This window comes from Eubalaena glacialis, chromosome 1, assembly GCF_028564815.1.
Source record: "Eubalaena glacialis isolate mEubGla1 chromosome 1, mEubGla1.1.hap2.+ XY, whole genome shotgun sequence".
NCBI lineage: Eukaryota > Metazoa > Chordata > Mammalia > Artiodactyla > Balaenidae > Eubalaena > Eubalaena glacialis.
In genome coordinates this window covers 12,211,174-12,225,368 of record NC_083716.1, presented here as the reverse complement: position 1 = coordinate 12,225,368, position 14,195 = coordinate 12,211,174, and the positions used below count along the sequence as shown (strand labels likewise).

The following is a 14,195-nucleotide window of genomic DNA, read 5'->3' as shown; positions in this document are numbered from 1 at the left end:
CCTGGGGACTCCGCGGGGAAATGTTAGGGAGCTGGTTCTCCGGCACCTCACTCTTGAGCGACAATCTGGGTGGGAAAGGTGAGATTTGGCTCAGAGCTTCTGTCTGGCGAGAAGGCACAGATTCTTCTTTTAACATGACTTGTGCGGAGTCATACAAATTTACTATCAGGTCCCATCCGCCTAGAGAATGTCCTGGCTTGACTGAGTTAAAATGCTGAATTTATTCACTTAACACAAGTGCTTTGAGCAGATATCATTAGGGCCAGCGATGCTCACCACTGGAGATAGTAGTGACCTGTCACAGCACGGACTAGTATGGGGAGGAGGGTTGTAATAAGTAACTTAAACAAATAAGCAAGCTTATTTCATATCTAGGTAAAATTTTAAAATTGGGGACACAGAGATTACCTGGGCCCTCAGAGATAGATGAGTACACAATGAGGGTCAAGATAGGATCTTTTCTGGGCCTGGAGGAAAGCATAATTACTTCCTGTTGATTAATGCTCACTTAGTAGAAAACAAGCAACCTAAGCATACTAAAAGCCACTCAGGAGGTGGCAAAAGGAAGTAATCAGGGTGATAAAGGTTTTTTCCCTAATCAAGCTACTTTTGTACTATATATGACTGGATAATTTCTCTAATACAGTGTTCTGGAGGGCTTTTCTGACTTGAGTGGAATAAATATGATTCTCAAAAAAACAGTTGTTAAGGGCACAACTGAAGTACTACATTATACATATTTGCAACATAATGTCTTACAGTATTAAAACAAGTATCACGTTTTACAGTTTACTGAAATGCTTTCACATTCATTGTTTTGTGTACAAAAATGCTGTAATGAAGGTATTTATACTGACGAACATAATAAATTTCAGGGGTAAACCAAGGTTCACATTTATACATTCATTGAACAAACTACGTCATATTATCAACAAACCATTACTATGTGCCAGGCTGAGGAGATAAGCACCCCGATAGGTAGGTACACAGCAGCTGAACAGGATAGATTTGGTTCCTGCCTTCTCAGACTTTGCAGTCTAGAGAGAGGAAGATTTGAACACTCATCGGAAGCTCCGTGGAGGGAATTCCCTGGCAGTACAGTGGTTAGGACTCCGTGCTTTCACCACCCAGGGCCCGGGTTCAATCCCCGGTCAGGGAACTAAGATCCCACAAGGCCAAAAAAAAAAAAAAGAAGCCACGTGGAAACGGAGACACCACTCCAGTCCAGGCCCGCATCGTCTCTCTAGGCCCATCTCTCAGCACACTCAGCGTCTTTTCAGTGCCCGAAACAGCCCTTTCCTACCTCCAACCCAGCGCATGCCATCACTTCACTTGGAAATTCACCACTGCCCATTCCTTGCTCTGGCAACAATCACCTATACATGTCACTTCTGCCAGGATTCTTCCCTGGCCCCCAGATAAGATTAGGTGCCAAGGCATTGAGCGCCAGTAACATCCTGTCTTAGCACTGACCATACTTCAGTGTAATTACTTGCGGACTGTAAGTTCAGAGAGGGAAGGACCATATTTGTGTTGTTCACCACTGTATCCCCAATGCCTGGCACGGCATCAGGCAGACAAGATGCTCTCAAAAAATGCTGGAGAGAGAAATGAATAAATCCTTACATAAATATTTATATAATACATTTTCCTACCTTACACATGGGGAGGTAACAAGTTTAAAGGCCAATGTGTGTCACACTTCATTCATAGAGCATCTCCCCATCTACACGGAGTGCTCGATATCCCTAAGCCTCAGCATGCAAATAGGAAAGAAGAAACAAGAATGTTCTTCACCCAAAGTTCCTAATGGCACTGATTATGAACCTCCAGTTGTGCCGAAGTTCACTCATGATTTTCTGAGGTCAGTGCTCAAAGATACCATGCTTTCCTGCACATATATATCCCTCCCCCCCACCACCACCGTTACCTGACTAACTCCTGCTAGTACTTCAAGCTTCAGCCCAAAGGCTTCCTCTGCAAAGCCTTTCCTGCCAGCGGGGGCCCAACCCAACTTCCCCTTTGCCTGTGCTCTTTGTTCAGGCCACCGTTAACTCCATCACTGGGGCCAGCCCTGAACACTCTGCTGCCCCTGCAACCTCGTCAAGGGGTGGCTGTGTTCCTCCATCAAACCACTGGTGCCTGGAGGTGACCAGTGACCGACTAGCTCTTCCCACTAGCTACTTCCAGAGCGCGCTCTCTCTCTTTCTCTCTCCTCCCTTAAATTCTGAGTTTTGACATTCATGCCATCAGTCTAGGCCACATGTGATTCCTCCACACTGCAGTCCTCGACAGGCATCTTCAGAACCCAGGTCACATTCCCTCATTCCTTGGCTCTTAGTTCTGGCTCCCTGTCACTCTCTCCAACACCACCATCGTAATGATTTGTGGGCTCTATACCCATGTATCAGTAAATGATCCTGGCCACCTGGCCTTCACTATGTGCCCTCTACCTGAGCTCAGCCACTCACACATGGTGATACCCTAGAGTCTAGACCAAGAGTCAACACACTTTTTCTATAAAGGGCCAAGTAGTAATTAATGTAGGCTTTGCAGACCAGGAAGCAATGTCTTCAATTATTGGGGCAACCGTTCTTGCTAAAAGGATGATAGTCTTTTTTTTTTTTTTAATATATTTTAAAATGTGAGAAAGCATTCTTAGCTCAAGGCTGTATAAAAACAGGCAGCAGGCCAAATTTAACCCACAGGCCATAGTTTGCTGACCCCTAACCCAGACCTTGTCACACTAACTATCTCAGTTCCCAAATCTTGATTTCAAGCATCTTATTTTCTGGCCACCACCGCCTATGGTTAATTCTATCAGATCCCAACTTGAACAACCCTGCTGCCTGACTGGGACCTGCAATCCATTCATCAATTGTGCTTCCTTTTCACTGCTCTCATCCCTCTTGTCCTCTGTTTCCTCCAGACGCAACTTGGACTCCATCATTTAGTTATTTTCTTGCTCAGTTCTCCCTTTATTCTACCCCAAACCCTGGCCAATCCAACCCTCCACCCACTCCTTGCCTATAGCCTAATGTGACTGGAGAAGAATGCACAGCCATGTCGACAAGTCTCACTTTAAGTTCACAATCACAAGCCTCAACAAGCACTGTGTTGCTGTTCAGCCATCCTACTCCACTTCTCTGGGCCACACTCCCACTCTCCCGGATGACTAGTTCATACTTTTTCCTCTCTCTAATTCTCCAGTACGTCCTTTCTCTACTCTCAGCCAATGGCCAAAACAGTGGAAAAATTAGAGAACTTTGGCACTCTGCCATCTACCACCCATCTTCATCTGTGCTCAGACCCTCTGCCTTCCCTCCTGTTACTCACCATCCACTATCCCATCTAGAGCCAGCCCCTACCTACCAATATGTTGGATTCCATCTCCTCTCACACACAGATATGATCACTGCATCCTCCCTGAAACACTGTCTTCATTTGGCTTCCAGGATCACCCTTTCCTGATTTTCTTCCTACCTCTCTGTCTGCTCCTTATCTCTCTGACCTCTAAGGTTGAAAAGTCCCAGGGCTCAGCTCCTGGACCTCTTCCCTCCTCTAACTATCTTCATCTCTTGGTTCTAGCTCAGGCTTCTAGGTACTTTCGCAGTATGCATCTTTGCCATAGGCATCTTTGCCGCAAGCATTTTGGCTCCAAATATTTTTTGCCGCATAACAAATTGGCCTTAGGCAATTTTGCCCTAAAAGATAAAATAACGAAAAGTAAAAGAGGGACCTCATCTGTCAGCTCGATAAAGACATCCATAATGTCACTAACTGGAAGAAATGCTAATACATTTCAACCAGTTGAAACCAAACTGTCAAACCAAGAACTGTCAACCAGTTATTATATCCTTCATAACAAAATTTTCTTACGGCCAATTAGTTATGCAGTGGAAATGCTTGCTTATGGCAAACGTACCCGACATGCTAGCTCATAGCTTTAGAAATCACATCTGTGCTTATAAGTTACAAAATTGTATCATCAGCACTTGATCTCTCCCCTGAAAGCCCGTCTCACATCCATTAAATGTTTGACACACGGCGTACACCCAGCCTGTCCCAAACCAGACTCCGGGTCTCTTCTGGCTCCAACCTGTGCCTCCTGCCATCGTCCCCCAGTGAACCATTGCAACCCTTTTCTTCCGGTTGCTTAAGCCACAAAAGTGTTGGAGACATCCTCGACTCCACTTTTTCTGTCATATCCCCACATCCAGTCAACCCATCAACAAATCCCACATGTGCTACCTCCACAGCTATCACTCTGATCCAAGTCACCATCATTTCTCATCTGGAGTGTATAATAACCTGCTAGCTTGTCTTTCTCTTTTCACCTGGCTCCCTTCTCATTTTTCTCCACTTAGCAAGGAGGGGGATCCTTTTAACACAAAAGTGAGGTGATCATGTCAGTCCCCTAATGACGACCCTCTTGTGGCCCCCAGATCACCCTGTGAATGTCAGTCCTTATAATGGCCTACAAGGCCCTACACGATCCCTTCCTTTCCCTGTCCCTCCCATGCCACGCCAGTGTCACCTTTTCAGTGCTGTCTTCCCTCACCTCTTTAAAGTAATAATAATGTCTTCCCATACGGTACTTCCTAGCGTGCTTCTCTTCTTTATTTTCCTCCATAGCATTGATTTCTTTATCATCATTTGATCCCTGATATATTTTATGAGTTTCTTTCTTTATTGTCTACTCCTCTAGAATATAAGCTTGATGAGGGCAGGGATTTGTCTGTTTTGTTCAAATGCTATATCTGCAGCACCAGTAAGAGTGCCCTGCACAGAGTAAGCACTCAATAAATCTTCGTCGAAGAAATGACAATTGGTTAAAGCAAGCCTCCTATATTATAATTGCCCATCTGCATGTTGGTCTCCTCTATGACCCTGGAAGTCCTTTGAAGATAATGATTGGGACCATTAATCTTTGCGTCTGGACAGTGCCTGGCTCATGGTCACACCCAAGCACCTTGGTGGTTCCAGCTGCACGATAACAAACTAGGTCCTAAACCTCACAGCCTTGAATTCCTAACCATGAAAGTGTCTAACCGGGGTTGGAAAGCTTTTAGGCGGTGGTGCACCAAAGGCAGACGTGGGCTACACTGTGCTTGTGCCAGACAGTTCTCACTGAGCCTTTGGGTTCTGCACATTTAAAGCAGGAACTTGGAATACAAATTCAGTTGAGTATATTCTTTAGCAGAAACATGTCCTGGCAATATACTGTTATTTATTGGGAAAAATGCATCTTACACTCAGGAGTCTTCAATTAATATTCTGCTTGCCTCTAGAAGAAGGCTGAGGGGAAGAAGAAAGAGGGGCTTGTTTGTGGGAATTGGCATACGTGCTCACACATGCCATTGTTGGCACACCATGAAGCCCAGCTCCTGCTTGGGAATTGAGGAGATTATGCCCAAAGCTACACAAACCAACTACAGCCAAGGAAGCAGAATGAGTAAAAGGCACTGTGCAGAGTGGTTTGGGGTGTGGTTTGAAACGAGGCGTCTCTGTGAAATGTGTTAAACATGATTAGAGGGAACCCTAGAACGTGTGGGCTTTCATCCTAGGTTTGTGGATGTTAGACTATCTTCACATGGACCTTTTCATTGTGCTCTCTTCTCAGGGAGTAGCTAAAATAGTCCCTCCTCAGAGAACCCTTTCCTGACCACCCAATCTAATCTAAAGACCAGCCTGTTTTAATTCTCAGAGGAGCAGTCAGCACTAACTGGGAGTTTTCTCTGTTTCCTTGGTTACTGTCTGCCTTAACATACTAGATGGTAAGCTTTAAGAGGCCAAGTTCATCTTGTTCACCGCTGTATCTCCACCTCCTGGAACTATGCCCAGCACAGGGCAGGCATTCCATAAGTATGAGACGTGTGAATAAATGAAGGAATGGAGACTGTGGTAGGCAGACTTCTAAGATGTCCTCCAAGACTCCTTCTCCGTGTTGTACACATCCTGTTTAATGTCTGGGACTGTAAATGTGATGGTGTATTACTTCTGTGAGTAGGTTAGTTATATGTCACAGCTGACTTTAAGAAGGGGAGATTGGGGCTTCCCTGGTGGTCCAGTGGTTAAGGCTCCACCTGGTTGAGGAACTAAGATCCCACGTCCCCCCCCAAAAAAGGGAGGGGGACATCATCTGGGTGGGCCTAACCAATCACATGAGCCCTTTAAATCTGGGTGTAGAGGTCAGAGGCAGAGGAAGTAAGAGATTCAAAGCATGAGAAAGTATATGGAGGGAGCCACAGAGCGAAAAACTGCGGGCAGCCTCTAGGAGCCGAGAGCAGTCCCCCAGCCAAAAGCCAACCAGTGAATGGAGGCCTCAGTCCTACAACTGCAAGGAACTGAATTCTACCAACAACTTGGATGAGCTTGGAAACAGACTCTTCCCCAGAGCCTCCGGAAAGGAATGCAGCCTGGCAAGACCCTGAACAGAGACCCAGCCACACAAATCTACAGAACTGGGAGCTAATAAATGGGTGTTGTTTTAAGCCACTGTCTGTGGTAACCTGTTACATAGCAAGAGAAAACTAATACAGAGACCTTAACAGTTTTCTCCATATTAACTCACAGAGAAAAAAGAATGAAACACTATGGAGTCTTCGCTTTGCAGGAAGTGAAAACCAGGGTACAGCTCAATGGAGGAAAAGGGCAAGACTGTGTAAGGTGTAACTATAAAAATTCAGACAGGTCTAGCGAAAGCCTCATGAGAGCTTTGAGACTCTCTGAGGCTATGAACAAGTTACCGTACTCCACACTGGTGTTTTTAGAACTAGGGGCATGTTACATTTCCTAGGGAACTAGGATTATAAATAGATCTCACTTATTCCTATGAGCATGCCAGTTTTGGAGTTAGTTGTGGCTTCAAACCACAGCTTTGCCATTTTACTTGACATTGGGCAAGTAATCTCTCTGAGCCTCAGCTTTATCAACCGTGGAATAAGCATTATGAGGTTGTTGTGAGGTTGAGTGAGATACTATGTGTATCGTTCTTAGCACCATCCCTGACACAAGCTCTCTAGAAGTCATTTCCACGTATATGCAAGACGGATAAAATAATCAGTGCTTGAAATATTCACAGCCTCTTTCTGCCCCCTCAACTGCTAAACTATTCTGATGATGACTAATGAGCGTTTCCCCCTTTCCTTCCCCCTGTTTTCCACATCCTATATTCGGGACAGGAAGTAATCAATGAGGAGGACAGCTGGAGAAGGTGGGTAGGAGATTCAAGTAGGAAGGGGCTGAGATGAGAGACAGAGGGATAATAGAGGGGTGGGAAAAAAGGCTAATGGGGGGAAAAAAGGAAAGAGGAGAGAAGATCGAAGGTAAGGGAAAGAGTTACTTCTAAGGAGAGTGGAGAGAGATATGAGAACCTGTGCCAGATGAATGAGAGAGAGAGTTTACAAAAATACAAGGGAGTCTGTGCCGACATAAATACATGATTGAATAAATAAATGTGAGCAAATAGAGAAATTTCCCGTGGAGAAGAATTCCACATAATTTATATAGATACTTTGCCCTCAAGAGAGTGGAGCATAAGCCTCCACTCCTTAGGTGTCAGCTGTGCATAGTGACTTCTACCCAAAAAGAACAGTATAGAAAAAGGAGAGAGAGAGTGACTTTCCAGGAGAGAAACCCAACAAACACAACCTCAGCCAGGTGATCAAGGTGTCATATGATGAGATGAGAACTGCACTTGACCACTGTGGTCTTCCTCCCGCTAAATGCAAAACCTAGTCTTATCGTGAGAAAAACATCAGACAACTCCTAACTGAAGGACAGTTTATAAAATACCTGGCCACTACTCCTCAAAACTGTCAAAGTGATCAAAAACAAGGAAAGTCTGAGAAACTGTCACAGCCAAGAGGACCCTAAGGAAACATCCTAAGTAGAAACCTGAAACAGAAAAACTCATTAGGTAAAAATTAAGGAAATCTGGATAAAATATAAACTTCAGTTACTAATGTATCAACATTGGCTCAATAGTTGTGACAAATGTACTATACTTTTTTTTTTTTAATATTTATTTATTCATTTGGCTTGCACCGGGTCTTAGTTGCGGCATGTGGGATCTTTTTAGTTGCAGCATGTAGGATCTAGTTCCCTGACCAGGGATCAAACCCGGGCCCCCTGCATTGGGAGCATGGAGCCTTAGCCACTGGACCACTAGAAAAGTCCCACAAATGTACTACACTGATGTAAGATGTTAATAATAGAAGAAACCGGGTGGGGAGTATATGGTAACTCTCAGTATTATCATTGCAACTTTTCTGTAAATCGAAAACTGTTCTAAAACAAAACATTTATCCCAGATTTCAGTACCACATTTTAAAATTAAAAATAATACAATAAAATGTTTAAGAATATGAGAGGAAAGGAATTTTAAGACATATTACTGTAGGTAATGAATTCTGTCATCTTTAATGCTCTTTGAAAAATGCAAATAAGGATCAGAATTAATTTTAATTGCATTTTCCTTACTGAAATGTTTCTTTTAATGCAACACAGCTCCAAAGCTGGGCTTCCTGGGGCCTAGGATCTACTCAGTTTCCAATATTAGCATCCTGAAATGTTGGAGAACACAAGAAGGATGACTTCCTCTTGGGAATGTTCTGGAAGTCTCGAATAGCCTGGAAGCCAGTTAACCATCAAGACAGAGTGTCAGGGCAGTTGACTGAATCCCCTTCCAGAAGTGACTTTCCAGTCCCCTGGCAGGCCCGGAATCCCTTAAAAGAGCTGCCACCCCAAAGAAGCTCTTGGCTGACTACATGCCTAATCTCTGATTAAATCCAGTTATGGAAACAGATGAAAAGAAGAGCCACACTTGGCTCACAAGAGCCTGGGCATTGGAACATCTGTGGAAAATATTGGGTCCCTTATCCACATACCCAGAGAGTTTGGGCATTTTCCAAATCCACATCAGTGCCAACAACTTCTTTATCTTTTCCTGGGGAGCAAGGAGCAGGTTGCACAAACCAGACGTAGCGGGCCAGAGACTGTCACCCTTAGAAAAGCCTGCCAGGAAGGTAGGCCCTTGGCTGGTGTCGGGAACTTGGATTTCGGGATCACTCCCACCATTCCCAGAATTGATAAGAGTAACCAACTATGCCTAACCTATTCGTACACACAGTGGGGTTCATGCTGAACACCTGTTTCCTTGTGAGAGGCTGGAATTTTGAAACGTGCTGGGCAGAAGTTGCCTACGTGACCGGCACCTTCAATAAAAACCTTGAGTCTCTAATGAGCTTCCCTGGTCAACAATATTTCACATGTGCTGTCACAACTTGTCGCTGGAGGAATCAAGTGCATCCTGTGTGACTCCACTAGGAGAGGACTCTTGGAAGCTTGGGCCTACTTTGCCCTGAACATCAGCCCCTGTGCCTTTCCCCTTTGCTATTTGGCTTTGTATCCTCCAGCTGTAATAAATTATAGCCATGAATACAGCTATATGCTGAATCCTGTGAATCCCCTGAACAAATCATTGAATCTGGGGGTGGTCTTGGGGATGCCCTACACAGGCTATTCTTTTGGGGGGATATCATTAGTTTATTATAAAAGAGAGACATGGAAATTATTTACATGATGAAATACCTCAGTGGAATGGGCAGCTTCACGTGATGCCATTTCAGTAGTGATTTATTTCAGTCTACATACTTTCCAAGAACGTCACCATCTCTAAGTAAGAAATAATCCTTGTCTAGAACTGCTTTGGTGCCTTAGAGCCCAGTCCGGTAACTACTACTGTTGTTTGCAATACTTTTCCTTGAGATTTTTCTAGAAGCATAATGCCTCTTTTGGTTACAGTTTCCGCTGCACTCTTTTCAACTAATACTCGGTCAAAGAGGGGGAAAAACTTTCTAAATGCCTGTCCTGCCCTGACACCGGCCACCGTAGTTTAGTTCATACTCTCCACAAGGCTACTCTTATCTATAACATTAGCATAAAGATTTTTCTTGGTCCAACCCTTATTAGGACAGGCACAGAGGAAGATATGGTTAGCTGCATTTGATCACTGAGAAAACAAGCCCAGAGAAGACTGGTTTAACAGCTAGGAGGGGCAGAGCTGGAATTAGAGCTCAAGTTTGTCTGTTCCACACTCAGCAGTCAATCTTATTGCCAAAGGTTGGGGTGCCGCCCCTCTCTCCACCCTCTACTTCTCCCCCTTAACGCTGGAGAACCTGTCTGGCAGGTCTGACAGCGCTTGGGGGTGAAAGGGGAGGGAGGAAGGCGTCAGTTCCAGTCATCCTCCCACATTCCCAGAGATAACCTCTCCAACCCTACCCTCTGTCCCACTCCATCCGAGCCTGGCCGCAGCCTTCTTTATCCTTCCCTCCCAGTACCCACCACCATCTCCCTCAAATCCTTTGTTTTAGTACCTGTTGGTCATCATCTTCCTCCTCATTTATTTTCTGAATGCCTCCAGAATGTGCCAGAGACTAAGGTGACACCGATGGGCCTTGGCCACAGGGGGCTTTCCCTAACTTACTCTTAGAGGAAGTACTTAGAGTGCCCACCTTAGGTCCCCACACCCAGCAGAGCCACCCAAGCAGGGCAAGGAGAGGCAATGACTCGGAGGCTCTCATCCTGTTCCACCTCTGAGACTTCTCGCCTTTTTCTCTTTCCGCAAGTGTGGATCTCTAGGTCTGAAATCCCAGAAACAGTAGATCTGGTCATGCATTCCCTCTACTCTTTTCTGTTTTCCACCTGTTGTAAGGTGGTCACAGGCAAGAACTCTGCTGTGCTGATGTCTGTACCCTCTCCCCAGCCTTTATCCCATGTCACAGTCTGTTTTGCAGATGCTAGCGCACTGAGCAAAGGAAATCAAGTCTTACTGATTCTACATTCTTGCTAATTTAATGGAAAATGATTACCCAAGCCCAAATACCACATAAAATTATAACGTATTTTGGGCTAAATGTGTCTCTTTTAAGATTCAGCAAATGACCTTAGTGAAGTGGAAAAGACAGAATATCTGGGGTCTATGAATTTAACATATTTTCTTATTTTTTCTGTCTACCATGTTTCTTCAAATCTAGAAATGCCATTAGTGATTAAACACATCATTTTATGTACCATTAAGAAAGAAAAAAACACTCCCGATTATAATTATAGGATGCATCCCAATTTCAGAGATTTAAAAATTTGGACTATTGGATGCAAAGAAATACAGCATTTTTTAAATTGTGAAATAAAAGTAATAGGAGAAAAAAATTGCTGAAGTCATCTATCTAAAGAAAACCACTGTTACTAACATTTGAATACTTTTCAATATTGTTCTATATTTTTACAGTTAGGGACCTTATAGATAGTATATTTAATGCCTTTATGCACTAAATATACACATTTATAAATATTTGTATTTGTATACATTTCTGTACTATACATTTCCATATATTTGTATTTTTATTATACAGTCCACAGTGTTTGGGGTACACAGCCCCAAACCTTCCTTCACACCCTCCCCCCTTGCTCTTCCTCTGAGGAAACCACTGTCAGCAGCTGGGTATGCATCCCTCCCATCCTATAACATATATACATACACATATACACATAGCAGCTTGGAGTTTTACACATAGATGGGATTATAATGAGTTAGTACAAATATGTCTACCTCACTCTCCTTCATAGCTTCATAGCATTCTGTAATACGGAACGTACGATTGTTTTTTGTTTCTTCATTAATATTGGCTAATTTTCACATTTTCTTTTTTTTTACAGAAGATTTATTTTATCTTTTTAACATTTTTTTAAACATCTTTATTGGAGTATAATTGCTTTACAATGGTGTGTTAGTTTCTACTTAACATTTTTTTTGAATTTTACTTTATTTTTTTATACAGCAGGTTCTTATTAGTCATTGATTTTATACACATCAGTGTATACATGTCAATCCCAATCGCCCAGTTCATCACACCACCACCACCACCCGCTGCTGCTTTCCCCCCTTGGTGTCCATATGTTTGTTCTCTACATCTGCGTCTCAATTTCTGCCCTGCAAACCAGTTCATCTGTACCATTTTTCTAGGTTCCAGATATATGCGTTAATATGCGATATTTGTTTTTCTCTTTCTGACTTACTTCACCCTGTATGACAGTCTCTGGATCCATCCACGTCTCTACAAATGACCCAGTTTCATTCCTTTTTATGGCTGAGTAATATTCCATTCTATATATGTACCACATCTTCTTTATCCATTCGTCTGTCAATGGGCATTTAGGTTGCTTCCATGTCCTGGCTATTGTAAATAATGCTGCAATGAACACTGGGGTGCATATGTCTTTTTGAATTACGGTTTTCTCTGGGTATATGCCTAGTAGTGGGATTGCTGGGTCATATGGTTATTCTATTTTTACTTTTTTAAGGAACCTCCATACCATTCTCCATAGTGGCTGTATCAATTTACATTCCCACCAACAGTGCAAGAGGGTTCCCTTTTCTCCACACCGTCTCCAGCATTTGCTGTTTGTAGCCTGTAACTGATTTCTAATCTCATAGCATTGTGGCCGGAAAAGATGCTTGATATGATTTCAATTTTCTTAAATTTACCTAGGCTTGATTTGTGACCCAAGATGTGATCTATCCTGGAGAATGTTCCATGTGCACTTGAGAAGAAAGTGTAATCTGCTGTTTTTGGATGGAATGTCCTATAAATATCAATTAAATCTATCTGGTCTATTGTGTCATTTAAAGCTTCTGTGTCCTTATTTATTTTCATTTTGGATGATCTGTCCATTGGTGTAAGTGAGGTGTTAAAGTCCCCCACTGTTATTGTTGATTTCCTCTTTTATAGCTGTTAGCAGTTATCTTATGTATTGAGGTGCTCCCATGTTGGGTGCATATATATTTATAATTGTTATATCTTCTTCTTGGATTGATCCCTCGATCATTATGTAGTGTCCTTCCTTGTCTCTTGTAACATTCTTTATTTTAAAGTCTATTTTATCTTATATGAGTATTGCTACTCCAGCTTTCTTTTGATTTCCATTTGCATGGAATATCTTTTTCCATCCCTTCACTTTCAGTCTGAATGTGTCCCTAGGTCTGAAGTGGGTCTCTTGTAGACAGCATATATATGGGTCTTGTTTTTGTATCCATTCAGCCAGCCGGTGTCTTTTGGTTGGAGCATTTAATCCATTCACGTTTAAGGTAATTATCGATATGTATGTTCCTATTACCATATTCTTAATTGTTTTGGGTTTGTTTTTGTAGGTCCTTTTCTTCTCTAGTGTTTCCCACTTAGAGAAGTTCCTTTAGCATTTGTTGTAGAGCTGGTTTGGTGGTGTTGAATTTTCTTAGCTTTTGTTTGTCTGTAAAGCTTTTGATTTCTCCATCGAATCTAAATGAGATCCTTGCCGGGTAGAGTAATCTTGGTTGTAGGTTCTTCCCTTTCATCACTTTAAGTATATCATGCCACTCCCTTCTGGCTTGTAGAGTTTCTGCTGAGAAACCAGCTGTTAACCTTATGGGAGTTCCCTTGTATGTTATTTGTCATTTTTCCCTTGCTGCTTTCAATAATTTTTCTTTGTCTTTAATTTTTGCCAATTTGATTACTATGTGTCTCGGCGTGTTTCTCCTTGGGTTTATCCTGTATGGGAATCTCTGTGCTTCGTGGACTTGGGTGGCTATTTCCTTTCCCATGTTAGGGAAGTTTTCAACTATAATCTCTTCAAATATTTTCTCGAGTCCTTTCTCTCTCTCTTCTCCTTCTGGGACCCCTATCATGCGAATGTTGTTGCATTTAATGTTGTCCCAGAGGTCTCTTAGGCTGTCTTCATTTCTTTTCATTCTTTTTTCTTTATTCTGTTCCGCAGCAGTGAATTCCACCATTCTGTGTTCCAGGTCACTTATCCGTTCTTCTGCCTCAGTGATTCTGCTGTTGATTCCTTCTAGTGTAGTTTTCATTTCAGTTATTGTGTTGTTCATCTCTGTTTGTTTGTTCTTTAATTCTTCTAGATCTTTGTTAAACATTTCTTGCATCTTCTCGATCTTTGCCTCCATTCTTTTGCCGAGGTCCTGGATCATCTTCACTATTATTATTCTGAATTCTTTTTCTGGAAGGTTTCCTATCTCCAGTTCATTTAGCTGTTTTTCTGGGCTTTTGTCTTGTTCCTTCATCTGGTACATAGCCCTGTGCCTTTTCATCTTGTCTGTCTTTCTGTGAATGTGGTTTTTGTTCCACAGGCTGCAGGAT

General features: G+C 42.8%; 1 pseudogene; it reads right to left on the bottom strand.

Moving 5' to 3' along the window:
- Window positions 1-9,644: 9,644 nt before the first annotated feature.
- LOC133090946 (10 kDa heat shock protein, mitochondrial-like) lies at window positions 9,645-10,353 on the bottom strand (annotated as a pseudogene).
- Window positions 10,354-14,195: the final 3,842 nt, after the last annotated feature.